This window comes from Periplaneta americana, chromosome 4 (genome assembly GCF_040183065.1).
Source record: "Periplaneta americana isolate PAMFEO1 chromosome 4, P.americana_PAMFEO1_priV1, whole genome shotgun sequence".
NCBI lineage: Eukaryota > Metazoa > Arthropoda > Insecta > Blattodea > Blattidae > Periplaneta > Periplaneta americana.
In genome coordinates this window covers 195,887,242-195,914,590 of record NC_091120.1, presented here as the reverse complement: position 1 = coordinate 195,914,590, position 27,349 = coordinate 195,887,242, and the positions used below count along the sequence as shown (strand labels likewise).

General features: G+C 35.1%; 1 protein-coding gene across 7 annotated transcripts in view; it reads left to right on the top strand.

Moving 5' to 3' along the window:
• The window catches only part of PDZ-GEF (PDZ domain-containing guanine nucleotide exchange factor), a 504,712-nt gene that overhangs the window by 251,922 nt on the left and 225,441 nt on the right, over positions 1-27,349 (top strand). The window lies entirely within an intron of this gene.

Here is a 27,349-nt window from a genome sequence, read left to right as displayed (position 1 = left end):
ATCTCTGTTCCTCTCTCAAAGTGAGAGTCCAAGTTTCACAACTATCCAGAACAACCGGTAATATAACTGTTTTATAAATTCTAACTTTCAGACTTTTGGACAGAAAACTAGATGACAAAAGCTTCTTAACCGAATAATAACAGACATTTCCCATATTTATTCTGCGTTTCATTTCCTTCCGAGTGTCATTTATATTTGTTACTGTTGCTCCAAGATATTTGAATTTTTCCACCTCTTCGAAGGATAAATCTCCAATTTTTATAGTTCCATTTCGTACAATATTCTGGTCACGAGACATAATCATATACTTAGTCTTTTCGGGATTTACTTCCAACCCTATCGCTTTACTTGCTTCAACTAGAATTTCCGGGTTTTCTTAATCGTTTGTAGATTTTCTCCTAACATATTCACGTCATCCGCATAGACAAGAAGCTGATGTAACCCGTTCAATTCCAAACCCTCTGTGTTATCCTGAACTTTCCTAATGGCATATTCTAGAGCGAAGTTAAGAAGTAAAGGTGATAGTGCATCTCTCTGCTTTAGCACGCAGTGAATTGGAAAAGCATCAGATAGAAATTGGCCTATACGAACTCTGCTGTAAGTTTCACTAAGACACATTTTAATTAATCCAACTAGTTTCTTGGGAATACCAAATTCAATAAGAATATTATATAAAACTTCTCTCTTAACCGAGTCATACGCCTTTTTTAAATCTATGAATAACTGATGTACTGTACCCTTATACTCCCATTTTTTTTTCCAATATCGAATACAAAAAATTTGATCAATAGTCGATCTATTACGCCTAAAACCACACTGATGATCCCCAATAATTTCATCTACATATGGAAATAATAATGATGATAATAATAATAATAAATACATCACATATTAATTGTCAATTTTACAACAACATAGTTACAATATTTACTATATGTCATGGGTTAAGCCGAAGTTGCGCAACCTGACAGATGTTCAACAAGCAATTCCATGAACTGGAATGTGATTTTTAAATTTAAATTTGAATTTCGATATTGTCCGACAGTCTCTGACATGGTCAGGGAGGGAATTCCAGAGGCGTGGAATCGATATGCTGAAAGATGATGAGTAGAAGGATGTTCTGTGCAGAGGAATAGAGAGAATGTACATGTTCCGGGTTCGACGTAGTGAAAGGAGAAACGAGATGCTAGGTAAGCGGGTGTGGAGGTGTGGATGATTTTAAATAGTAATAAGAGAGAGTTGAAGAATCATCTTTCTTTAAGTGGACTCCAAGACAACAATTCTAATGACGATGTTACATGATCGAATTTTCTAACGTTACAAACGAAACGAACGCAGATATTGTGAACACGCTGTAGTCTATGGGCAAGATCAGTATTTAGATTCGTGAATAGGGAATCGCAATAATCGAAGTGGGGCATCACTAAAGTTTGGATCAGGTTCTTTTTAAGGCTGAGAGGTAAAACGTTGGTTAAGTGTCTGAGGGAATGAAATATGGAAAAAGTTTTCTTACATATGTAGGTCACTTGACTTTAAAAATTTAAATTTGAATCTAAATATACCCCTAAATATTTTGCTGTCTTACTATATGTAATTGTGGTATTATGTATTTTTGTCATTGATACAGTGGCTAGATCTATTTTGTTTAATGCTCGTTGGTGGCCCATTATTATAGCTTGTGATTTGTCTGGATTTAGTCTGAGTCCAAATTTTTGCGGCCATTGAGCTACAGATGCTAGATCTTCATTAATTCTGATCACAGAGTCATTGATTGTATTTTTTAAGACCTTTGTTACGTCATTTATGTGAAGCGTACTGTCATAGCTTTATAATAATAAATTAGTATTATGTATACCCAAACGGATCGGACTGTATTTCGTATCTATTGCCACAATACACCAAACATTAGATTTGTTTCAAGTCGATGTCATGGTAACGCTTGAAGCGACTGGCAACAATGTAAATGCCAAACGCAGATGAATTTAAAGCGTCTGAATCTGTTAAAAATACTGTTGGATTGACCTATAGTACACTATGACGTTACACCAATGAAAATATTTTTGTGCGAGATCGTGAGTATTTGCTTGTTTTCCGCACAGAACCAATACGCGGTAAGTGTGGAATACCACTTTCAGTATTCCCAACGTAACACACATAACAATTTCCCTCTTCTTACCGCTTAAGCGCGACATTCATTTTACTGCTTTAGGCTTTTAACATTTTATTTATAGAGACGTTTAACATAGTAATAATTATAAATTGGAAACTTACCACTGCAATTTCACCTAAATTGCAATGTTAATTATTGTTTTTAAATATTTGCAAAAATTAAGTAAAGTCTACTACTCCACGAAACTTATTGCATTCCTGATACAAGTAACATTAAGGAAGCCGTGAAAAAATCAACAAGATTCCAGATGCCGATGTTATTATTGCAATATGTTATATAAATAATATTGTTAAAATATTAAAATGAAAAATAAATCATTACATAACCTTACCGTTTGTTTTAAGTTCGCATTTATAGACTGGGGGGAAAAAAGACAGACGTATATCACGGCCTGCTGGAGTATAGTAAACACAGAAAACATTTTATAGCAACAATGTTGAAGAAATATATTTTGGTGTTCCGAAGTTGCCGTCATTAAACAGAAACCAACATGGAGATTTCATTGCAACTAATTAGAAATTCGTCTTTCAGGTGTGTAATAAACGATCTTCGCACAAAATAATGTACGATACACGAGCGGTATGTTTATTTTCATGTTCTCGGAAATTAAAAAAGCTCAACTACGTTTCGGTTTTTCAATATTTTCCTCGAACATGAAAACGTCAACATACCGCTCTTGTAACGTATATTACTATTTCGAGTCACGTGTCTTTTTAAAATTCATTCGCGTTTTTTCGAATTTTAATTAGGTAAAATAGTAGGTTATATTACTTATTACATACTATGGAATATTTTGTGCTTAAAGAAGGCAGTGTTGTTGGGGCACAAAATCCTTGCGGCTTCTATTTCAAAGAAGGAGTGCTGAAATGTTTCGCCTGGCCCGCTCACTAATTAAGTTACCTGTTCGATTTACTGCAAGCCTGAATTGCGTCCTCCATCACATGCGCCCCAATACATCCCAACATCAGTCAGGGGACCACGTGCGAGAGATGGATGGGAAAGCAAAGTTCCAATCTATCACCAAAGTCGACTAGTCTTTTCCTCGAAGGAAGTGTAAGAAAAATTAAATGTGAGTGAAGATTGGTTGGCTAAATTAATAAATTAAAATACAACTTTCGTTAGTATATATTTAGTAAAATTCAAAATATAAATGCTACATAATACCTGAACTCATATTGCTTGGAGCTTTGGTATCGAGATTAGACAATACTTCTAGATTATTTACTTACTTATTTACTTTCTTACTTACTGGCTTTTAAGGAACCTGCAGGTTCATTGCCGCTCTCACATAAGCTCGCCATCGGCCCCTATCCTGTGCAAGATTAATCCGGTCTCTATCATCATATCCCACCTCCATCAAATCCACTTTAATATTATCCTCCTATCTACGTCTCGGCCTCCCCAAAGGTATTTTTGCCTCCGGCCTCCCAACTAACATTCTATATGCATTTCTGGATTCGCCCATACGTGCTACATGCCCTGCCCACCTCAAACGTCTGGATTTAATGTTCCTAATTATGTCAGGTGAAGAAAACAATGCGTGCAGTTCTGTGTTGTGTAACTTTCTCCATTCCCCTGTAACTTCATCCCTCTTAGCCCCAAATATTTTCCTAAGCACCTTATTCTCGAAAACCCTTAAGCTATGTTCCTCTCTCAAAGTGAGAGTCCAAGTTTCACACCCATATAGAACAAACGGTAATATAACTGTTTTATAAATTCTAACTTTCAGATTTGTTGACAGCAGACTAGATGGCAAAAGCTTCTCAACTGAATAATAACAGATAGGCTATGTTGATACAATTAAACATTTTTCCAACCATTTACGTATGTATCTAAGAGAAATTTATGTAAAGAATTTCAAGTCTTCCCCTTAAATAATAAAAAGAATCTACCTGAGTTGTTAAGTGTAAAAAAAATTAAGATATCTCAAAAGCACCCTATATATTAAAAAGTTTATCTAAAAAATCAGTAAACAGGCCACACCATTTATAATGTGCATGCAAAATTGCAACTCTCTACAATGAAAACCGCATCCTAGGTAATTTTGTAATTGGCAGCATTTCTGCCTACGTAGCCCCTTAAATCGTGCATCTAATAAATGAAGTCAAATGTCTTGTTTTGGGTTTATAGAGAATGCGTTAATAATAATAATAACATAATTTGTGGCGATACAGCTCTTTAAGGCCACAGACCGGTCAGCCGGCTGCTGGCCTCACGTCCACATGTCGAAATAGAGGTGAACGATCATCCAACCAGAATGGAGGAATCGTGTGGTTAGCACGATGACACTCCCAGTCGTTATAACTGGATTTCGTAACCGAATTTCGCTACTTATTGTAGCTCTCCAAATGCATCACGATTTTCGGTGGGCACCGGTCCTATACACTGACCGAAATTTCACAAAACCTGAAGTTCATCGTGTTATTTGGGTGCGTGATAAATTATTTAATTTATGTATCTCTTGCGAATATTAGTTGTAGAAGATAAATTATAAAATGGTAAAATAATTTCCAATATTACATTATAAAAAAACTTATTTATTGTACTACGCTTAAAACATTTTCTTTAGCGTATTTGTGTGTTTAAAGTTGGTATGCTGCAAACTCGCTTGTTTGTCGTCATGCTTTATCACGTTCCGTGGGCGAGCACTCACATTCCTACTCTCCCCCCACCCCCACGTCCTTAAAACTTGAATGAAACTACCCTCTCTTAAATGCCAAAGTTAAGATAAATTAGTTACTTTCCGTAGACTATAGGATCAAAGTTTCGATGCACTTGAAATTTTAACTAACGTCATTATTTTGTAAGAAAAGACGAGACCCAGTCTGTTCTAAGCAACTTGAAGATTCTTTTGTGTTTGGCTCTTCAAGTTTCATACAGTTCTCTCCGTATCTACGGAATTTTCGTTTCACAATACTTGTTTTGGGGACGTCGTTAAGGCTTATTAATGGTAGACATCGTGTTTGTCGATACAAGTCTTGTCTTTTTCTCAGGCTGCTTGCTGGTTTGAAATCATCTTTCTTTTGATCGAAATCTCCAGGGAGTTGAACTAATGTATATGCAAATGTGTTTATTTTCTTATAATATAAACCAATACAATTAGTTTCGCTCATTCTAGCTTCACTTCGCACTTTGTTTTGAGTAACCACATAAATAACATATTTGTTCGTTCGAGATTTTGTAAATTCCAGTGAACACTTTGATGACTCTCTGACTAATGAAGGTGATTCACGGCATGTGTGGAGATTGAATGAGTGCATACGTGGATACTGGATATATTCCTTTGTGCATGGATAAATGAATTCATAGGAGGATGGATTTAATAAATTCATATAGAGTTGAATGGACAGATAAATTCACATACGGATGGACAAATAAATTCGTATTAGGACGGATAGATAAATTCATGAGAATGGATAAATAAATGCAGATAGGGATGGATAGATATATTCTTTAGTGGACGGATAGATAAATTCATATGTGGATGGATAAATAAATTCAGATAGGATGGATAGATATAGTCATTAGTGAATGGTTGAATAAATTCGTAAGTACGTGGATAAATAAATTCAGATAGGGATGGATAGATATATTCATTAGTGGATGGGTGAATAAATCCATATGTGGATGGATAAATAAATTCAGATAGGAATGGATAGATATATTCATTAGTGGATAGATGAATAAATTCATATGTGGATGGATAAATAAATTCAGATAGGAATGGATAGATATATTCATTAGTGGATAGATGAATAAATTCGTATGTGGGTGGATGAATAAATTCAGATAGGAATGGATAGATATATTCATTAGTGGATAAATGAATAAATTCATATGTGGATGGATAAATAAATTCAGATAAGAATGGATAGATATATTGATTAGTGGATAGATGAATAAATTCGTATGTGGGTGGATGAATAAATTCAGATAGGAATGGATAGATATATTCATTAGTGGATAGATGAATAAATTCGTATGTGGGTGGATGAATAAATTCAGATAGGAATGGATAGATATATTCATTAGTGGATAGATGAATAAATTCGTATGTGGGTGGATGAATAAATTCAGATAGGAATGGATAGATATATTCATTAGTGGATAGATGAATAAATTCATATGTGGATGGATAAATAAATTCAGGTAGGAATGGATAGATATATTCATTAGTGGATAGATAAATAAATTCATATGTGGATGGATAAATAAATTCAGATAGGAATGGATAGATATATTCATTAGTGGATAGATGAATAAATGCATATGCGGATGGATAAATGAATTCAGGTAGGAATGGATAGATATATTCATTAGTGGATAGATGAATAAATTCATATGTGGATGTAGAGTATAAATAAATACAGATGGAGATGAATAGATACATTCAAATACGGATAGATAAATAAATTCTTATTTGGTTGGGTAGATAAATTCATATGTGGATGAATAAATAAATTCCTATGTGAATGGATAGATAAATTCATTATGTTGATGGATAAGTAATTTCATATGTTCATAGATAAATTCATGTAGGGTTGGATGGATAAATAAATTCATATAGCGATGGAAGATAAATTCATATGTGGATAGTAGAGATGAACAAAATTAACTGCCGCTCTCGCTCGCTGTGTTCGTTGCTTTGTCTTTCGAGTCTCGTCTCGTCATTCTGGAAGTAGCATTTGGTCGGAGTGGAAAGATTTCGTAACTTTGAATAACATACATCATTGAAATAAATAACATTATACATTTTTTAATTAGACAAAAAGACAAAACAAAACAGTATCGAGTTATCAAAATGTTCTGGTTCTATTATGTGATATTATCTATGGTTATATATAAAAAAAACAATTCTCAAATAAATTTGTATTTCTAAGAAACATAAAACATGACGTTAATATTTTTTTACTTGAGATTGCACACTTGATCTCAAACGTATGAAAAGAAAATTCCTAGCCTTTTAATAAGGGACTAGTAATTAAATAATAGTACATTATGCAACGAGCCTATAATGAAGGTAATTAAGAAGCGAGTATGGATTCATAATTTTCATGCGAGCTTCTTAATTACCATTATAGGCGAGTTTCATACGACTTTTTATGCTCGACCATATTTATAACTTGATATTATTAATTTTCTTTATATCTGACCTTGGCCAATGTCCCGTATGTTGTGAGATGTGCTCAGACGCGAAAGTATTGATTTTTTCAGAGGAACAGATGTTCACAATGACCTTGCTAGGCCGTAAGAACCTACAGAGATAACATTAAAAATAAATTAGACATTGAAAAACGAGATGACAAATTGAATTTATTTGAATATTATTTACAATTAACGCTAATTATTATAGTAACAGAACATAACCTTCTGCGACAGTATTGGATTTCCAGCCTCCGTGACTTTTCGCTAATTCTCTTTCGATTGCATATCCGAGAATAATCGATACTTGCGATTTTATAACGGTACAAAGCTGACTTGTCATTGGCTGAACAGTTGTAATCTGAGTCGTCATTGGCTGAAAGACCTGACCTTAAATGAGTAGGTGTACTTTAATGAGGTCCATTAAAGGTCTGCTACCAGGTGTATAATTACTACATTTCGGCATGGTCGAGCATAAAGATTATTATACACTGAAAGGTAGAGATGATGTTTCAGATAGACTACTTGATTGTTTATACAGATAAAATTTCAGTCAGGTATAAACAACTGTGGCGATTCAAGGCTGCTTGACGTTCGGGACTTCGGGAGTGATCAATCTCGGCGTCTCCAAACACTCACAAACAGTCTTTACGTCAACGACGCGACGTAGAGAACATTGTCGTGCGGGTTTTCGGCATTGCGGGCGCTGTTAGTCTTGCTTTCTCGATCTTTGTTCATCTCTAGTGGATGGATAGATAAATTCAAATAGGGATGGATAGATGAATTCGTATGTGGATGGATAAGTACATTTTGTATGTGAATAGATAGATATTGTTGTTTTTCTACTCCCAAAGATGATTCTTCAGTTTCTGAACTGCTTGCGAGCACCATCTCTTTCTTGATCTGCCATGGTAATCCACGCTTCTTCGGAATGATTAATGAAATCAGATTTATTAGCGATGTTTCTTTATTAAGTGTCACTCGAAAGCTGCAGAACTTGCCCTCCAAACCAGTTGCACACCCTTATACTCCCAGTAAAGCATCATTTGCTTGTTGACATTGCTAATTCGCTTTCTATCGTCCGTTGCCATCGTCGGCACTTAAATCATTTTTAATTGAAGTACACAAATCATTGCACAGATTCCTCGCCCACGTCGAGCCGGGTTCATTACTCCAGTCGACCTTGCTTGCCACGCTGTTTACACACCCTTCGTGGTGGGCACCACAATGTATTAACTGCACTCTATTGTCTGGAAATCGTGGGCGGGTGCGAACACAACATTACTTCTTCATGTCCGCTGTTTGGTCAACTGCAGGATAATTTATGCAACGACATACGAGATGGAGGTTTCGTCATGGGAACGGATAACTGCTATAGCTGACAGAAATCGCCTGTATGCCTGACATGATAATGACGAAAGCATTGACCGCCTGTTGGTGGTGATACAGAGCTGACAGCAACGTTCGTCGTTGGTCATTGAATTAATTTATTTTTAGAAAATATTCACTTTTTTTCTGTTTCCTTCCTTTCATTCTGTCTTCATTGTTTCTTTCCTTATCTACATTCTTTCCTACTTTATCTGTCTGTACCTCTTTATATTTACTTTACTGTCTACCTACGCACCAACTTACTTACCTACCTACGTAGTTATCTTATTCACAGTTCATACCTGTGCCGTCTTCTTTCTTTCATCCGTCTTTATTTATTTTCTTCTTACTTTCGGGCTCTCGAATACCACGACCCGAAACCCTACCATTACGCTATAACAGTAACACGGAGAACACTTTATTTATAACTGTAGATATCAGGCAACGTGGTCCATCAACATGTAACATCGCCTGTTTCCGAATTGTAGCGGAGATACCCGAAGGAACTTAGTTTCTCGAGAGCGGCCACTTTTTATTTTTACAGCTGTACATGGCGGACCGAAGTAAATAGGGTAATGACGGTCTACCATCATTTCAAAAACACTAGACTCACGGATAATTTCTTTTTCTGGGGAAACCACAAAAGTTACGAAAAATGTATTAGACTTTTTTGTTCAGTAATTTATGTTCTATCACCAGTATTTTTATGGCAGTTTAGCCTACATCGTTTACACCCTGTATAAATTTATTTTGAAAAGAACGACCTTTAAAGGGTAGGTACAGCTTACAGCAGTAAAATTTTGGAAGTTTTCAACATTTTTTTCCTCCATTACTGTATCTTGTATAATAATGAAAATTAGTACGTGTCAAACACTGTCCTGCTATATGAAAGAAAATATTTTTACGATTAAAAAAAAAAAAATATTCACTTTTTTCCCCCCCCCCCCCAAAATTCAGTTCACTGTCCAGTGATGAAGAGTTTCCCACTTAACTCAAAAACTATCCAACTTTCTGTGATGAAATTTTTTGTGTGTATTTATGCATGTCATATCTACAATATGATGCAAGATCACTTCTCTATCTTTGATAGATTGTCTGATAAAAATAAACTCATTTTACAAAATGGTCAAATATCTGTATTTCCTTCTAACACAAAATAAAAAAAAATATTTATTAAGGAATGTAGTTGAAAAAGCATGATATTGTAAACATGAGTTTCAACAATAAAATAAAAGACAGAGAACATGAAAAAGTTAACAAGTTTATGAGTTATGAGGGAAACGCTTCATCACTGCATAGTAAACTGGCATCATTTTGAACTTTGAAAAAAAAAATAGTTTTTTTAAATCGTAAAAATATTTTTTCGTATAGCAGAAGAACAGTGTTTTACATATACCAATTTTTATTATTGTACAAAATACATTAATGGGGGGGGGGAAATGTTGAATATTTCCAAAACTTTTACTGCTATAAACTATACCTAACCCCTTAATATAAGCAAATAAAAAAAATGTATTTCGTTATCCTGTTAACGACTACAGACGTGGACAAATTATTAGCAAAATTGAAGATTTTTATTATATATTTTTACAAAATATGACTCTTCAATTTAGACTACAGTTGACATTTTTGTGTATTTCCAAATTATTAGCAAAATTGAAGATTTGTATTGTATATTTTTGAAAATTTAACTCCTCAATTTGGACTACATTTGATATTTTTGGATATTTACAAATTATTAGCAAAACTGAAGGTTTTTATTGTATATTTTTACAAAATTCGATTCTTCAATTTGGACTACAGTTGACATTTTGGATATTTCCAAATTATTAGCAAAACTGAAGATTTTTGTTTTATATTTTTACAAAATTTGACTCTTCAATGCAGTTGACATTTTTGCTAATTTACAAATTGGTAGCAAAATTGAAGATTTTTATTATATATTTTTACAAAACTTGACTCTTCAATTTAAACTACAGTTGACGTTTTTGCATATTTCTGTCTACTGTAATGATGGAAATATACAAAATTGTCAACTGTGGTCTAAATTGAAAAGTCAAATTTTGTAAATAGAATTATCATAAAAATCGTCAATTTTGTTAATAATTTGTCCACGTCTGTAAATCCCCTTCATTGTCTGATTTTCGTTTTCGGTGAACTTCCTTTCATATTTGTTCTTCCTTGTATTTTCTCTTGATGCCTTCTTTATTTTATTTCCTTCATTCCTGTTCTTCGTCATTTTCGTCCCCCCCCCGCCCCCCGCCACGCTCGTGTCTGTTGTAGTCTGGGCCACGCGATGTTGGCTCAACACACACCTAGCATGTCCTCTGTGTTCACGCGTTGTTTTTCCCGAGGTGCCGCGGAAGTTTCCCGCTGGTGGTTACCCACATTAAATAGCACGTTCGCCCGAGTTCTCTGCAAGTTCGGAGAGCTGTAACTTTGCGGCATGATGGGTGTCACCTCGGAGCACATTCATTGCCTGGACCTACGCTTCTGGACTACCTACTAACAGACAATAGTGGTCCGCGTACCATGGCTTCATGTTTAAATCAAATCGTGTTCATCGAATGCTGTGAACTGGTCATGAGTAATGGAAAGTCTAGGGGAGCTTTTCTCAAACTTTTTTGAATTGGGGACCACTTTTTAAAGTCGGAACAGTTCCGCGGACCACCTTACTCTTGTTCCCTTCGAAACCAAATTTATCACTTTCGTAGCATATTTTAATACCCGTATACTTATATTTTAAAATTGAATTAAGGTTCGGTACTTTGGTCTCTGTTATGAATTCCGGTGGTCCCTGGCTGGGTTACAGGCGCGGCGCCAGATGTGCAGGGAAAATGTCGAGAAGCACCACGTATATAGTGATTTAAATCCCTCTGTTGTTGCTGAGAGTAGAGCGGGAAGTCGATAGATGGGTACGGTAATAAATTTCATAAAATGTCTGTATTGGGAGAAAGAGGGAAATTCGATTGCCATGTGTCATTTCCAAACTCTGAGATTTTAAGCTATAGTGTGATACGCAATTCATTCGAATTTTATATTTTCTTCTGTCTTTTTTGAAGGACCACAAGGGCAGACCTCGAGGACCACAGGTGGTCCGCGGACCATAGTTTGAGAAACGCTGGTCTAGAGAAATTTCCGTTTTTAATGAAAATTTTATGAATCTATCGACATCTGTACTAATAATAAATCTGTAGCCGAAATTTTTCTGGTAATTTTCGATTTTCCCAAAATAATTGATGCTAACATATATAATTAACCACCCTGAAACCGAAAATCGCTTTTTTGAAATTTTTGTTTGTATGTCTGTCTGTATGTTTGTTACCTTTTCACGCGATAATGGCTGAACCGATTTCGATGAAAATTGGAATATAAATGAAATTCGTTGTAACTTAGATTACAGGCTATATGGCATTCAAAATACATTATTTAAAAGGGGGGGTTATAAGGGGGCCTGAATTAAATAAATCGAAATATCTCGCTTATTATTGATTTTTATGAAAAATGTTACATAACAGACATTTCTTTAAAAATCATTTCCGATAAGTTTTAGTCTTTGAAAAATTTTGATAGGACTGATATTTAATAAGATAAATGAGTTTTAAAATTAAAATAACTGCCATCTAAGGCCGTGTAATGAATTAAAAAACAAAATATGACTTCGTCTATAAGGGGCCTTGGTCAACAACAATCGAAAGCTATGAATCATAGCCCACAGAAAATGTTTCTGTGTTCGTATGAAGCAATATCGGAAGCTAAATTAACCGATTTGTATAATTAATTATTATTTCACCATTGGAAAGTGTAGTTTCTCTGTATGGACATAATGCTATAATGTTATTACAGTAACTTCTGAGTGAATTGAGGACAGGTAAGATTAAAATAGCTTCTTATGCACAGAAAACTTGATAAGCTATTCTGTGTATTCGTTTCCTGTATTTCTTAAAATAATCTCAGAGAATTAACGACCAACGAGAGTGTATTGATTTAGTATGCAGTAATAATACGTTAGCTTAGCATTTCATTATTTTATAATCCAAATTTTAACTATGCTCAATTGAATCGAGCTAAAATACATAAAATACATATGCATTAAATGCAATGCAAAAAATTTGGGTAATGAGCCAAGCAGATTATGTTGCGCTGTTGTAAAATAAAATTTGTTCCTCCTGAGATTCGAGAGCCCCCATAACAAATTGAAAACTTACTTATCGGGGTACATCCGTTATCAACATACTTTTTATATAATATAATATAATATAATATAATATAATATAATATAATATAATATAATATAATATAATATAATATAATATAATTTAAGTTACTTAAGTTATTTGAAGGGTTCAGAAGCATAGTGGGCCAAGCGCCATTTACTGAATACGTAGAAAACAAGAGTTAAAATTAAGTTATTACCATAATTCAATGAAAACATATAACAAGTAATATAAAGTATACACATTAAATGTAAATGATGTCAATTTTCATTGAACTATGGATGCATGTAATAAAAATTATAGAAACATGTTAAAGGAATTGTCATTGCACCAAATGAGTGCTCTGTGGACCAAAATGATTCCATTTTAATTATTTAAATATAATTTAAATTAAGTAACATATTAAACGATTTATCCTTCTATCAAACACGAATATTCCCTGGATCAAATGTCCTATTTTAATTATGTAATTACTTTATATTTATTTCTAACGGGTGCAGCGGAGCGCACGGGTACGGCTAGTTTTAAATAAATGAATAAATTGTGTTAAAATCCTATGATGTCTCTTTTTTGTAGCTAGCCTGCCTTCTTCATATGTCCGTTATTTTGTTCCGAATTAAAAACAAATTAATTAGGCGGTATTAAGAAATAATATGAAAACAGCAAATGACTCGATAAAACACTTTCCAATGAAAAACGCGACTATAAGAAACGTTGGAAAGCCGAAAGTAAATAAATAATTAACATAACACATTGACTGCAGGCGTTCAACATAAAAATCATCACATCAAAACTAACATTCGTAACATTCACGTGACTATGTCGGTGAACGTTTTACACACTCCTCAGTTCGCCTGCAAAACCATTAAATACTTCCCACATGTCTGGACTAATATTTGGGCTGCCTAAACAAAAATGAACGGCTTAAATCAAACACTTCGTACATCATTAAGGGTATATGTACGTGAACGACCACGAATATTATCAGAAAATGCAGGCTTTAAATTTCTAAAATTTTATAAGGAAATGAACTCACAATTGGACAAAAATTACAGGGTACCACAACAAGACTGCACTGTTAAATTGACTGAGCGTATTGGGAATTAAATCAATGGCTTTCCCAAAACACGCTATGGAATGTTTCATATAAAACAATTTTTATCTCGAAAATGAAGCAAAAACGATCAACATTGTATTAAACTTTTTTTTAATATGTCAAAGAATATCCCCTTGAAATTTACATTATTTTCGGTTCACTGTATATACTCCATAGATAAGTCACAAATGCCAATATTGTATATTAAATAGTTCCGGCATTCTCAGATATGAGGTGCTGTCTGATAACAGCCACCCGGACACGGAGGTTTTCCGGCTTGTGTGAATGTTAAATTATATAAAACCATGATCTGACCCACAGCAGAAAGAGTTACTTAGGGGAATCCCGTAGTTACAGACTTGGCGGCGCTATGTGAAACCTCTCACGTCTGAATTGGCACATCTGAATGATTTTCAGGACATCATAATGTATAGTTAAACTTTTTATTGTGATGTGGCGTCATTGTATGTATGTATGTATGTATGTATGTATGTATGTATGTATGTATTTTTTTATTGAACAACATGCTCCATTACAGAGTAATACTACATGTTTTAGATTTTTCGTTTCGTACGATAATTATACATTTGTATTTAGTCTATTTTGCCTATTTACATTGATCATACCTAAGGAAGATACAGAATTAATACATATACATATATACAGGGTGTTTCAAAAATACGGGGCATAATTTCAGGTATGTATTTCCCACATGTAGACAATAAAAATAGTTCATTACAACATGTGTCCGGAAATGGTTCATTTCCGAGTTATGGCCTTCACAACATTGAAATTCACCGGAACGTTTTTCTTTCCGCACGTCGTTGTCATTACAGAAGATGTTCAAAATGTCCACCTCCTGCTTGAATACAGACCTCACATCGATGTCTCATTGACCTGCGAACACGATCCCAAACTCCAGGAGTATTGCGTATGTCCTCAGAACTTGCCACAATTCGATTCCGAAGGGATTCCAAATCAGGCACTCCACTGAGCAATCGTCAACACATTCATACACGATAATTATACATTTGTATTTAGTCTATTTTGCCTGTTTACATTGATCATACCTAAGGAAGATACAGAATTAATACAGATACATATATACAGGGTGTTTCAAAAATACGGGGCATAATTTCAGGTATGTATTTCCCACATGTAGACAATAAAAATAGTTCATTACAACATGTGTCCGGAAATGGTTCATTTCCGAGTTATGGCCTTCACAACATTGAAATTCACCGGAACGTTTTTCTTTCCGCAGGTCGTTGTCATTACAGAAGATGTTCAAAATGTCCACCTCCTGCTTGAATACAGACCTCACATCGATGTCTCATTGACCTGCGAACACGAACCCAAACTCCAGGAGTATTGCGTATGTCCTCAGAACTTGCCACAATTCGATTCCGAAGGGATTCCAATTCAGGCACTCCACTGATCAATCGTCAACACATTCACTTCTCGCATGATGGCGCTCCTGCACACTTCAGTCGTACGGCTCGCCGGTACTTGGATCGAAGGTTTCCTGATCGATGGATAGGTAGAGGTGGCCCAATTGCTTGGCCTCCTCGCTCATCTGATCTGAACCCTCTTGATTTCTATTTGTGGGGTCATTTAAAATCATTGGTTTATTCGTCTCCGGTGCCTGATTTGGAATCCCTTCAGAATCGAATTGTGGCATGTTCTGAGGACATACGCAATACTCCTGGAGTTTGGGATCGTGTTCGCAGGTCAATGAGACATCGATGTGAGGTCTGTATTCAAGCAGGAGGTGGACATTTTGAACATCTTCTGTAATGACAACGACCTGCGGAAAGAAAAATGTTCCGGTGAATTTCAATGTTGTGAAGGCCATAACTCGGAAATGAAGCATTTCCGGACACATGTTGTAATGAACTATTTTGATTGTCTACATGTGGGAAATACATACCTGAAATTATGCCCCGTATTTTTTAAACACCCTGTATATATATATATAGCTTAACGTAAATAAAAAGAAAAGAAAGTATATATACATGATAGGAATATATTGCAATTGTGAGTTTTTGAAACAAATTGTTAATTTTATAAAAGTTGAATGATAAATATGTGTAACCTAACAATAAATGCATTCCTACAATTGTTCAAAATCTACTGAATTAATGAAAGTAATGAATGGTTGAAGACGTAATTTTATAAGCTGATATTTGTTAGGTGGCCAACTTGCTGTCTTCGAAATGCTGTTTCTTAGAATTTCCCTTTGTTTCCTTAATATTGCGCAATCATACAGCAAGTGATCTACATTCTGACCTCCACTATTACATGGACATGTTGCACTCTCCAGTAACTTGAAGCGATAGAGGTAGGCTCTATTCACCCCGTGTCCTGTCACCATTGACGTGAAGATGGCTGTAATATTTAATTCCATCTTAAGCCTCTCTTTTACATTAGGGAAGTAGGATTTTGTTTTCGCTGCCTTTGTGGTGTCGTCCCATTCTTTTTGCCATTTTAGTTTTCCTTCTTCTATTTCACTTAGAATTATACTTTTCGGAATTTTATCATAACATACTGCTGCATCCTTGTTTTGTGCCGCTGCCTTCGCTAGTCGATCCGGTAGTTCATTCCCGTACGTTCCGACGTGGGCCTTGATCCAGAAGAATTCTATCGTCCAGTTTACTTTCTCCAAAATTAAGACTTTCTTCCTGATTTCTTCTATAAGATATTTGTGGTTGTGATTGTTCTTTAAGGAGTCTATTGTTATGTATGTATGCATGTATGGCATAGGTAGCGGGTCGTGGTGAAAGCAATGAATGCTGCGGTACCAGGGTCGAATTGTTGCCGTTGTCCGTGTAATCTGATGGTGTCTTGTGTTGTCTCAAATAGAAGGCTATCGCCATGGTGATCCCACGTCACACTCGTCTTGACAGGTGACAGATCTGAGTGATAGGTTTTAATTGCCTGAAGGTTCGAATCGTCATCAAGGATTAAATATCTGCATGAACTTGATTTTCTGATCTGAAGTATAAGTGTTCACTGCCTGCTAACGACTTCATCCGGAATCACTCTGTCCATCTGCTTCGAATTATTCATAAATGTCTGTAACCCCGAGGTTTTACTGTCGGTCCTGGCATTTTGTTTTAGTTTTCCTGTTAATGGAGAACATACAGGGATTACATTTTCCGTCTGAACAGTTTCTTTTATGTAAAATAAGATATAATCTCGCACCTATATAGGTATTTATTTACGTTAACCTTGCAGTTGGTACAGCGTCGTTAAATAAACGATTGGAAACATGGATGGATGGCTGGACGGGTTGGATGGATTTGAAGGATGGAATGGATGGGTTGGATGGATTGGATGATGGGTGAATTGATGGGTTGGATGAATGAATGGATGGATTCGATGGATGCGTGAATTGATTGATTGGATTGATGAATGGATTGATGGATTGGATGATGGGTGAATTGTTGGATGGATGAATGGATGGATGGAAGGACGGATAAGATGGGTGGATGGGATGATAGGGAATTAATGGATTCGATGGATGGAAGAATTGGATGATTACTTAATTGGTGGATAATATGGATAGATTGGATGATGGGTGAATTTATGGATTGGTTGGATGCATGGATTGTATGGCTGAGACGGATGGATGGGATGAATTCGATGGATTGGTTAGATGGATGGATGGATGGATTGGATAATGGGTGAATTGATGGATGGATGGGATGATGAGTGAATTTATGGATTCGATGGATGGAAGGATTGGATGATGAGTGAATTGATGGATAATATGGATAGATTGGATGATGGGTGAATTTATGGATTGGATGGTGGGATAGATGGAATGGATTGGATGAGATGAAATGGATAGGTGGATTGGATGATGGGTGGATGGATGGATGCACAAATGGACGGATTAAATGAATGGATTGGATGATAGGTGAACGGATGGATTGGATGGATGGACGGATAAGATGGATTGATTCGATGGATGGGATGGATCGGATGGACGGATGGAATGAATTGGATGGCTGGATAGATGGTGGATGGACGGATTGCATGGGATGGATGGATAAATGAACATTTGGATAGGTGGATGCATGGATGAACATTTGAATAAATGGATAGATTGGTTAGTTCAGGTTAGATTATTTTATATTAGAATTAGACTTAGTTGGATGGATGGGATTGGATTGGGTTAGGTGGATTGATTAAATTAAATTAGCTACGTGAACATGAATATAGGCCTATCGGTAAATAAAATTTATAAAATTCTTAGAACAAGAACTGGCAGAAAATGTAACAATTTTCGTTGCCTGTCAATAGGACACATTCAGAACTTCTCAATTTGTTTAAGAGGAGCCCATACCATTACTTACCTTTGACCTCGGTGCTTCAGTTTCCGCCGACAACAAGCAGTCCTTTTAGCGAGATAGTTACCATAGATAAATTTGCCCATAATTGTGTGAACTAACGTGCAGTCATTGTCTTTGGGTAATGGTATAATATATCTTCGCCCACTGTAATCATTATTCGTACTTGGTGCACCTCACAAAGATCGGGATGCGAACAGAAGACATAAGAGTTTAAGGAAGTATGCAACAGGAATCTTAATAACTGGTAGGCTATATCGAGAGCTAGATGTAATATTAGGATACAAAAAGGAAGGATATTTAATTTATATTACGTAGAAATGTTTATTTACTGAAATTGTTTATAGCTAGAATCTGGTCATAATTTCTTCGTGAAACACTAAGGAAAATCTTAAATCACGCAAGAGATAATGAAAGCCCTTTGCTCTTTCCGCATGCTAAAGAGGAAATGGCTACGAGATAACAGTACAATCATTGTGTAGGCTTAATCTAATATATTGATTCATGTTCTACGTCAACTAAAGGCGCCTAAAGTATTTATTTATTTTGATACAGTTTGTATGTAATCATCAACATTATCAGCTACACGGCTTAGTACTCATTTGATGTAACTGTTTCGACGGAAGTTTCTTGAATCAAACCACATTTTTCATGACGGCATTCGGTTGCCATAGAAACTATGCTATTGGTGTCATCGTCAGAAAAATGCACTCGTATATCAAATGACTAATACAAGAGAATTTAACCAAGGGAAATGTATGAATGATAAAACACTAGACTTATATTCGAGAGGTCCTGTGTTCAAATCTTGGTATCGGCCAGTCTGAACGTTGGTTTTAATGGTTTAATGTACATTTCTGGAGATTACTCTATAGGGTGTATTTAATTTCAAGGGCTTATTCTTTGAGATATTTCAAACGAAGAAGTTTAATATAATTTTGTTAGTTTTTGCTTTCTTTCCGAGATAAAAATTGTTTTATATTAAATATATTTTCAAAGCATGTTTTGGGAAAGTCATTGATTTGAATTCTCAATATGATAAGTCATTTTAAGATAGCGGTGTATTATGATAATACATGGTTGTAAGAATTTCAGTTTTGTCTTTTAAATGTGCAGATTTTTGATCTGAACAAATCTAACTATTCGTTTTGAAAAGGAATTTTAAATGTTACACTTGTTCGGGTCAAATTTTCACACATTAAAGGACAAAACTAAAATTCTTTCAATCATTTATTATCATAATACACTGCTATCTTAAAATGACTGAGCATATTGGGAATTTAATCAATGGCTTTCCCAAAACACGCTATGAAATGTTTCATATAGGCCTAAAACAATTTTTATCTCGAATATGAAGCAAAAACCAGCATAATTATATTAAACTTCTTTGTTTGAAATATCTCAAAGAATAACCCCCTGAAGTTAATTACATTATTTACGGTTTATATATATCGATCGTCTAGTTCAAAAGTGCGACAACTCAAAAAAACAAGTTTTGAGATATCTTCAGTTGAAAGTTTCAAATAAATCACTTAGAAAGAAACAAAGTTCTGGTTCATTACAGCGACAATTAGAAATGAGTCAATATTCAGGACGAGCATATCACAATCTTCCAGTTCATTATTAATACCTTTCGAAATGTACTAATAGTGAATTAATAAATTCAATAGTTATAATTACTTCTAAAGCAGTTTATTTCGTTTTTTTTTCTTTTTGGTTGTAAATATGACTTATCTCAATACTGAATCGGAAAGAACTCCGAAAGGGGCTTTCAGTAGTATAAATAACTAAAAAATGGCAATTTTTGAGTTGTCGCACCTTTGAACTGGACGATCGATATGCTAGGTTCATACAAAGAATTCCGAAATTAGAGAACAAATATAATATAGGCTGAATGGTTTATAGGTACACATATCATAAATTTACTTAATTGAAAATGTTTTCAATTTTCTTATAAATATTAGAATATGTCTTCAATTAATAATGCTACGCAACAGAATTATTGAAGTATATTAAAATTATTCTGATCCACATTTCATTATATGAGAGAAAATTACATTTTTAAATACATATTAAACAATTTAAACGTGCCCAAAGATTTATAATATTTAAAGAAAACATATTTTTTCTTGCAAGAGTGTCTTCTACTGTTTGGTAGTCTACAGTATGTTTTTTTTTTTTAAATACGCGTACATAATGTAGGAAAAAAAAAAGAACATTGCACCATTGTATGTGCTTGTACTGTAAATTATGAATGAAAACTTAATTTTATTGTTACTTTTTCCTTTAAAAAGTAGAGCTATATATCAGAACTTCTAGTACATATTTGAATAGGAAAAATAGGATCTATCTGTCTGTCTGTCTGTCTATCTGTCTATCTATCTATCTATCTATCTATCTATCTATCTATCTATCTATCTATCTATCTATCTATCTATCTATCTATCTATCTATCTATCTATCTATCTATCTATATCTATCTATATCTATCTATATCTATCTATATCTATCTATCTATCTATCTATCTATCTATCTATCTATCTATCTATCTATCTATCTATCTATCTATATCTATCTATATCTATATCTATATCTATATCTATATCTATCTATCTATCTATCTATCTATCTATCTATCTATCTATCTATCTATCTATCTATCTATCTATCTATCTATCTATCTATCTATCTATCTATCTATCTATCTATCTATTTTAACCTGGTAGAGATAAGGCCATTAGGCCTTCTCTTCCCCTCTACCAGGGGATTACAACTACAATATTAAGAATACAATTACAATTATAATAAGCAAAAAAAAAAATCATATAGTTGTATTAGAACCTAATCTATGATAAAATAAAGTGTTGAATTTTCACAACTTTCGTATTGCTTAGCAACCAACTCCCTTTAAAAGAATAATATTACTTCATGAGCTGTATTAACGTTGCCATGACAATACAAAGAAGATAAAGAGAAAGTACGTATATTTTTGTCTGTTTATTTACGTCGATATTAGCGAAGTAGTTTCAGCTTCCACCACAGCAACGTGAGGATTGTACAGAACGGAGTGAGAACCGCGATTGTTTTTGTGTCGTGCCGACGTCAGTCCGAGAAGCGGCGGTCTGGAGCTGTTGTAATGCGAAGGGAACGATTCGGGGACACGTCCTACGTCTGGAACACGATCGTGCTCTGAATCAATTAGCACAGAGTGGCTCACAGTAAGTTTGTTTCTCCGCGCTCCCAATTACAGATTTTACGAGGATTTGAATGAATTAACAATGAAACCATAGTTCCGTTTCAAACGTAACATAATACTGATGCATTCATACTCGATGAGCTCTGTTTACGTTATTGAAATGAAGGGAAATGAAGCTGGTTTACGTTCCAAGAACTGCCTTCATAACTGTACATCTCTCTTCTGCAAATCTAGTCTTTCAGGTGAAGCTCCCTGTAAAGCAGATTTGAATAATTTCAAGGGAAAAATTGTTCCGGGGTCGGGTATCGATCCCGGGACCTCTGGTCGAACGTACCAGCGCTCTACCACTGAGCTACCCGGGAACTCCACCCGACACCGTCTCAACTTTTCCCTTTATATCCACACAACTCGCGTGGGCTGACGAAACGCCAGAGACCCACAACGAGTGCACACAATCTCTGTGTGACTTGGAATTGTGGTTTTCTGTTAACGTACACAGTAACGTATATATTATGCAAATCTAGTCTTTCAGGTGAAGCTCCCTGTAAAGCAGATTTGAATAATTTCAAGGGAAAAATTGTTCCGGGGTCGGGTATCGATCCCGGGACCTCTGGTTGAACGTACCAGCTCTCTACCACTGAGCTGCCCGGGAACTCCACCCGACACCGTCTATACTTTTCAACTCTCTTCTGTCTCCATATTTTAAATTTACAGTGCATATGAACTATAAGCAGCACTAAAAAGATAAACAAATTAAAGTGTATATATAGTTAATCGGATTATTAATTGAAATTTTAATATGAAACTGGATTTAGTTGTAATTTTCTTTCTCTTCTCCTTGCTTTTTATGATTAGTCCTCTACTTTTAGTTACACTTGTTATCAAGGAGTTAAACTGCAATTTATTACAAACGAATTCGATATAAAGACGATTTTCTCCCAAATTTCGTGCTGTTGTCCTGTATTTCTGTGCCAACTAATCCAAGTTCACTAGTGCGATTTTTCTTTCCTTACTCCCCTTATAGCTAGACTTCTTCTCTGCCTTGAAAGTGATGCATTTAGCATATATTCCAGGCGTTTCCCTGACTCTAGATAACTTCTTCGTTTTCTCTGTCCTATGTGTTGCCTACATTCAGGGCAGTCCGGAAATTTATTGATAGTCCCTTGTATTTCCATAGAAGCATATCACGACGCTTTTCGTATGATTTATTCATAATATACCTATCATAAATGAAGACCCACTATTGTAATATGTACTGCATTGCCACAAACTAAACACTGAACTTCATTGGATGGAAGTCACCTGTATACTAATGCTCTAACCTTGACGGCTCTTGAGCCTGTGTTATCTGTCGTACTACGCAACACAAAATCTTTCCACGTTCTTTGCAGGGAAAATGTACACACTATATTTCTTATTTCGATCTGTAACAGTATACAACCGACAGTACCTGAGCGAAATCTGTTTTCTGGTAAAGGCTGTGTAAAACTTAACTAGAGGTAGGACTGTGTTCATATCCTGATCGACCATAAAAAATAATAGCTGTTTATGTAGTCAAAATTCATATTCCTCTGCGATGTGCCCATGAATTTTCAGGTAAACTACAGAAACAACCAAATTATAGCCTACCTCTACCATAGATACTCTTGAATCTAGAGGACTCTCTCTCTCTCTCTCTTACACACATGCAAAGAGAGAAAGAGAGAGTTGCTGGAAACAGCTGCCCCTAATCCTGAAACCAGAATTGCCGTAGTGAATGCAAAATATCCTCCCATCCCGTACCGTAAATTTAATTGCCATGGTAACACCATCACAGCTGCGAAGTGAATAAGAAAATATTGATATCGGCGTACAAAAGCGACCAAAATGTCACCTAAAGCTCAGATAATCCTGAAATTGGAATTAAAATGGATGTTTGAAAGCAATATTGAATTTAAAAGCATCGTAATTTAAAAATAGGGACTTTTTAAAAAGCCCGTAGTTCGTTTTTGTTACAATGCGATTTTCGACTAAATGGACCGGACGTACGTAACTCTATCGCCTAACGGACCAATGGGCTGTCACGTTATGGCTGCAACAAAGAAACAAATGAAGGGAGTGGCCCGCTCGCTACATTCATTACAATCCTGGACGCCACACTGCGAGTGCGTGGGAGGTTTTGTCAGGAGTCGCGGCCCTCTTTTGGCTTGCAGCCTAGATATCTGATAAAAATGTTGCAGTGAGTGATTATAATAAAAAGGTGGATGGAAGAGGGTCGATAGAAATGCTCCCTAGCTGAGTACGGCTGGAGAGAGGATTTCTCCAATGAATAGCTGTGCTTGTGACCTTTACCGGTTGGGCACATTCAGTCGCGAATTAAGGATCGCTAGGAATGTTTGGGACTCATTTTGTTGGTATTCCAGAACTTCTTCCATGTAACTACAAACCGTCTGGTTTTATTTATTTACTTATCTATATCTATCTATCTATCTATCTATCTATCTATCTATCTATCTATCTATCTATCTATCTATCTATCTATCTATCTATCTATCTATCTATCTATGTATGTATGTATCTATCTATCTATCTATCTATCTATCTATCTATCTATCTATCTATCTATCTATCTATCTATCTATCTATCTATCTATCTATCTATCTATCTATCTATCTATATGTCTGTCTATCTATCTATCTATCTGTCTGTCTATCTATCTGTCTGTCTGTCTATCTATCTATATCTATCTATCTATCTATCTATCTATCTATCTATCTATCTATCTATCTATCTATCTATCTATCTATCTATCTATCTATCTATCTATCTATCTATCTATCTATCTATCTATCTATCTATATCTGTCTGTCTATCTATCTATCTATCTATCTATCTATCTATCTATCTATCTATCTATCTATCTATCTATCTATATCTGTCTGTCTGTCTATCTATCTATATCTATCTATCTATCTATATCTATCTATCTATCTATCTATCTGTCTGTCTGTCTATCTATCTATCTATCTATCTATCTATCTATCTATCTATCTATCTATCTATCTATCTATTTATATCTATATCTATATCTATATCTATATCTATATCTATATCTATATCTATCTATCTATCTATCTATCTATCTATCTATCTATCTATCTATCTATCTATCTATCTATCTATCTATCTATCTATCTATCTATCTATCTATCTATCTATCTATCTATCTATCTATCTATCTATCTATCTATCTATCTATCTCTATCTATATCTATCTATCTATATCTATCTGTCTATCTATCTATCTATATCTGTCTATCTATCTATCTATCTATCTATCTATCTATCTATCTATCTATCTATCTGTCTAGTTATTTATTTATTTATTTATCTATTTATTTATTTATTTCAAAATTAAAAATAGTTACAGTTCACTGTGCAGTGATGAAGCGTTTCCTTCATAACTCATAAACTTGTTAACTTTTTCATGTTCTCTGTCTTTTCTTTCATTGCTGAAACTCATGTTTACAATATCATGCTCTTTCAACTACATTCCTTAATAAATATATATTTTTTTTTATTTTGTGTTATGGGAAAATACTGATATTTGACCATTTTTTAAATTAATTGATTTTTTATCAGAGAATCTATCAAAGGTAGAGAAGCGATCTTGCATCGTATTGTACATGTGATATCCGAAAATACACACAATAATGTCATCACAGAATGTTGAATAGTTTTTGAGTTATGAGGGAAACGCTTCATCACTGTACAGTTAACTGAATTTTGAAATAAAAAAAGTAAAGAATTTTTTAAATCGTAAAAATATTTTTATAGCAGAAGGACAGTGTTTTACACATACCAATTTTCATTACTGTACAAGATACAGTAATGGAGGAAAAAAAACTGTTGAATATTTCCAAAAATTTTAACCCTGTAAGCTGTACATAACTCCTTAAGTTGAACCTCTTAAAAAAACTCTACCTATAGTTTTGAAATGATTGCTCTTGCAAAATATATATATATATATAATCCAATGACTTCAATATCCCCTTTAATAGTCCACACGTGCGAGTAACGGTCAGCGCGTCTGGCCGCGAAACTAGGTGGCCCGAGTTCGAATCCCGGTCGGGGCAAGTTATCTGGTTGAGGTTTTTCCGGGGTTTTCCCTCAACGCAATACGAGCAAATGCTGGGTAACTTTCGGTGCTGGACCCCGGACTCATTTCACGGGCATTATCACCTTCATTTCATTTAGATGCTAAATAACCTAGATGTTGATACAGCGTCGTGAAATAACCCAATAAAATAAAAAAAATAAAAAATCCCCTTTAATATCATGTTTGGTTCTTAAGTATTCAGACGTGGGTTCACATATGTTATTTATTAGTTGATGATGATCAGCTATTGTTTCGAACTTCATTGTTAGATCTATAATGGTCTCATAATTATTCTTTTTCCCAGAGATAGTCATGGTTATGATTTTATTGCCTTTTAAACTCTACCGTCTAAGGGATTGAACAATCGAACCTTGGATACAGCCAGGATGGCACAGTAATGCTTCATAATATTAATTTATATTACAAATATATTTCGTGATAATGTAAGTTTCAAAGTAATGGATGTTTAACTTCCGTTCTGCTGATACATCTAGTCTCTTACTGTATTTGTCGTCTGGCTGGAAATCTCTGCTCAGTCCTGCAGGAATATCTGATAATCGATGCTACAGGGAATATAACGCTTTCAGAGCACAACCATAAATCTGAAGTCCATGTTTATCGTCCCTAGAAGCCGTTCCTTGGCCACACCTCCTTGGGACATGTGTCCTACATGGAGCTATACCTCTTTTCCAATACGATTCCATAAGACTGTAAAGTCTGCAACCCAGTTGACGTGGATGTCGACACGTATTGGCTACCGTTCCGAGGGAGGAAATCTCGCTCTCTCTCTCTCTCTCTCTCTCTCTCTCTCTCTCTCTCTCTCTCTCTCTCTCTCTCTCTCTCTTTACTGTGCTCGAAATATGGACCGAGTTCTTTTTTTCCAAATAGATACTGGAAATTTTAACATGAACATTTCAGTGTGTCTTTCTCTAAGAATATTGGGACGTCTTGTGAAATCACGTGCTGAAATGATACCGCATTTATCTTACTTTGAGTTCTTACTTACTTACTTACAAATGGCTTTTAAGGAACCCGAAGGTTCATTGCCGCCCTCACATAAGCCCGCCAGCGGTCCCTATCCTGTGCAAGATTAATCCAGTCTCTATCATCATACCCCACCTCCCTCAAATCCATTTTAATATTATCCTCCCATCTACGTCTCGGCCTCCCTAAAGGTCTTTTTCCCTCCGGTCTCCCAACTAACACTCTATATGCATTTCTGGATTCGCCCATACGTGCTACATGCCCTGCCCATCTCAAACGTCTGGATTTAATGTTCCTAATTATGTCAGGTGAAGAATACAATGCGTGCAGTTCTGTGTTGTGTAACTTTCTCCATTCTCCTGTAACTTCATCCCGCTTAGCCCCAAATATTTTCCTTAGCACCTTATTCTCAAACACCCTGAACCTATGTTCCTCTCTCAGAGTGAGAGTCCAAGTTTCACAACCATACAGAACAACCGGTAATATAACTGTTTTATAAATTCTAACTTTCAGATTTTTGGACAGCAGACTGGATGATAAGAGCTTCTCAACCGAATAATAACACGCATTTCCCATATTTATTCTGCGTTTAATTTCCTCCCGAGTGTCATTTATATTTGTTACTGTTGCTCCAAGATATTTGAATTTTTCCACCTCTTCGAAGGATAAATCTCCAATTTT